This window comes from Hydra vulgaris, chromosome 08 (genome assembly GCF_038396675.1).
Source record: "Hydra vulgaris chromosome 08, alternate assembly HydraT2T_AEP".
Taxonomy (NCBI): Eukaryota; Metazoa; Cnidaria; class Hydrozoa; order Anthoathecata; family Hydridae; genus Hydra; species Hydra vulgaris.
In genome coordinates, this window is record NC_088927.1 from 38,865,001 (window position 1) to 38,868,645 (window position 3,645).

The following is a 3,645-nucleotide window of genomic DNA, read 5'->3' on the forward strand; positions in this document are numbered from 1 at the left end:
TTATTTATGACAAACGTTTTTTAATGATTTTTTAAATGTTTTTTTATTTATTGTTTCAATTTAATGTTCAATTTCTTGTTAAAATTTTTTATGATCGTTTGTATATGTCTTTTAATAGATTTAGAACTTATAAAAATTACTTTAAAAAAATGGTTATTCCAAATCTTACTAGTAACTTGACGTTCACTAAGTATTATAACTAATTCTTTGATGCTAAGTTATAACTTTTTTTTTTTTTTTTTTTTTTTTTTTTTTTTTTGGTGCCCCAAGAAGTCCTAACGGTCTTGTCACAGAGCACCGCGGAAGTGCATTTAACCAGGAAGTTCACGCCTCCTTTCCTACCGTGACGCGAAAATATGTCCAGAGCTCGTTTTGAACCTGGATCTCCTGCTTATAAAGCAAGCGTTCTAACCACTAACTAACTCCTCGTTGCGTCACGTTTACATTTTAAAATTAGTAAAAATTGTTTAAATTGAAAAAAAAAAAATTTTCACAATATAAGAAATACAAGTTGTATATTATTAGAATTTTATATTTCTAATCTTACCTATAAATGTTAATTTGAAAAGAGAAAATTTTAAACATATATTTTGTCTAGTTGCTATTCAGACTCATTTCTAATGCTAGACGAGCCTGAGAAAATTTTAATGCTAGACGAGCCTGAGAAAATTTTAATGCTAGACGAGCCTGAGAAAATTTTATACTGGAAAAAAATAATTGATAAAAAAAGCGGTTTTATGTTAGTGCTGATAATAAAATGGTAATTAGATTGTTTAATCACGAATATTTTAAGTTTAGAAATATGGAGATTAATATGGGTAACAGACTTGCAGAGACAGTGGTTTGATTCGTGACGCGACACAAATTAACAATAATTATCTAATAGCTATGATGACATTAAGCTATTAACTTAATTCGTTTTTAAAAATTTATTTTTTCCTAAAGTAAATTTGAATTAGGTAATGGTTTTAAAATTGCATAAATGTAATGACGCAGCTGATGATCGTTTTGCTTTAAATATAAAAGATGTCAAAATATGCAAATGTTCAGTTTTTGTATCGATAAGTGCATCGAGTTGATTATTTTTATGAAAACCATGTCTTTTTTTGTCCTCGGTTTTCTGTATTTTAGTGTATACAGTTGTTTTGATTGTCAAAATGGTCCTCCAGGAAAATACTGCAGTGATAACCTTAGTGGCTATTACAATTGTTTAAATAACGGAACATCAACGTATATAGATTGTCAACCAGGTACCAGGTGTTCATGCTACATAAATAACCCGTGTCAAACAAAAAACATATGTTCCAATTATAGCATTCCATCGTCTATGATTAGCTCGTTTGTTTTGCATTATAAAGGCTTTCAAGAAACTCAGCATCCGCAAGGAACTTACATTGAAGATTTACATGGTACAATAAGACAAGAAACCGCAAAAAAACAATATTTTCAAGAAAACATTGTTGGCTCAACTCACACATTCGTACTTATTATTCCCAGTAAAAAAGAATTCAAAATGGTAATAACATATTTATTTGATTAATGTATAATATTTATAAATCAAATATGATTTAAAACGGCAATAAATCAATGCTTCATATATTTCTATTATAATAACAATAGAGGAGTATTTTTTTTTTAGAAGTAACGTTACAGATTCAAAAAAGTTATAGGTTCAAAATAATATACGTAAATATAAAGTATATAGATTAAAATGGGGAAAAGTAAACAAAATGAAAAAGTGAATGATTTAACAATTTAACAATATTGCTTCTTTTGTATTCATTAGAAGTTAATATAAAAAATCTTTTAAAGGTGTGGCAACCGTATTTTAAAATATTTTCAGAATTAAATCGTTAAAATTTTTTTTTTTTTTTAAACCTAATTTTGCCTTTACAAACTTTAAACTTCTCACTCTAAAAAAAAAAAAAAATAACTCTCAAAAGTAAAACTAAATTCTAATAAAGTAAACAAGCCATTTTGTAAAGAATTTTACGACGATTGAGAATTTCTTCCTTTTAAATTATGAGCAAAAAACAAAGGAAATATTTTTCGGGAGTAAAAAAAAATGCAAGTTGGTCACACTTGTGATTAAGAAATGTGGGGCTAAAAAAGTTGATTATTAATTAAAACGTAAACAAAATATGAAAGCCTTTTTTAAAAAAAGCATAAAAACATTAATCTAAAAATTATTTAAAACAAAAATGATTCGTAATTAACATATATAGAACACAAACAACTTTCTAAACATTAATTAAGTGCATGTGAGGTCCTCAAGAAACGAGCAAAAAGGTAAAGTAAAGAAACGTAAAATCGATATTAGTAAAGTTTCAGATAAAACTCAGCAAGTGCGATATTAAAAAAATTGATATAAAACAAAGACATTAGGAAGCGAAAAAAATGTCGTTTCTGCGACATTTTCGTCATTGTTTTATAAAGACGCATTGACAACTAAAAACAACATGTGGTACTAATATATTTAATGATTTTATTTTTAGTTTGTTTACTTTCAATAATTATTACTTTTTAATAATAAGTAAACATTTTTTTTACTTTCATCAAAATTATTATTATTTTTTTAAATTCAATTTGATACTTAAATTATTATTCAGATTTTTTATATTGTGTTTGGTAAAATGGCTGCAGACCAATTTATAGACAATATTGAAGAAAAACAATATGTTTTTCACAGCAAACTTCCATTGAAACTTTAAAATCTTTGTATAGTAAACTTCAATGAAGAAGATTTTTTTATTGTTGTTGTTCAGTTCTTCTTACGATAAAGATAAAATAAATAACTCTATTTTTGAAAATAAACACAAAAATTTGTCAACTAAAAAAAAAATTGATCAAAGTTGTGATAATTATATATTATTGTACAGCTAAAGACACTCGCTATGCAGTAAAAAAGTAATTTTCAATACAATAATTTTTAAAGTAAAATAATATATATTGAAATAATATAATAGATATTGAAACCTTTTATCTTTTAGTTTTTACTCAATTGTTTAAACTTATATAGCCCATAATATTTTAAATCTGAATTATTGAACAATTAAGAAAATTTATATTTAGTTTGCAAATAATTTATAATTTTGAAATCAATTATTTTTATTACCAACATTTTTAATTTTTAACTTTTATTAATTTTGTAAAAATTTAGTACAAAGGAACGGTCAATAGATCTTGTAGTGGCTTTGAACTAAGAAAATTTGATGTATTTTTAAACGAACTCACTTATTTTACGAAAATAAGTAAAAAAGTTGTTGATAACTACACAAATGAAGAAACTTTTTTCTTTCGCAATGGTAGACGTCATCTCGGTCAATCATTAACTACATGGGAATGGGTTGTCAAGAACAATTTCATTAAGAAAACATTAGAACCAATTTATTTTAAAAGTCAATTTTATGGAGGTGAACTTGCAAGGCAAATTAAGATCACTTCATGGACGTCAATAAGCATAGTTCCGAGTTACTCGAATGATACATTCTTTCAAATTCCAAAAATATGCAAAAAGTAAATGTTCTGTTATTTCAATAACAATTCCACAGTTTAAAAAAATGTAATTGTTACTGAGATTCAACTGTTTATTTAATATAAATATTTATATGTAATATTATGTTGTGTTATGTTTAAAAATTTGAA

At 25.2% G+C, this 3,645-nt stretch overlaps 1 non-coding gene across 1 annotated transcript; it reads left to right on the forward strand.

Annotated features, from left to right (window-relative positions):
• Positions 1–142: 142 nt before the first annotated feature.
• Positions 143–3,313, forward strand: LOC124817733 (uncharacterized). Its single transcript, XR_010640466.1, has 2 exons — positions 143–1,516; positions 3,161–3,313. It is a non-coding gene; the product is annotated as an uncharacterized LOC124817733 (transcript).
• Positions 3,314–3,645: the final 332 nt, after the last annotated feature.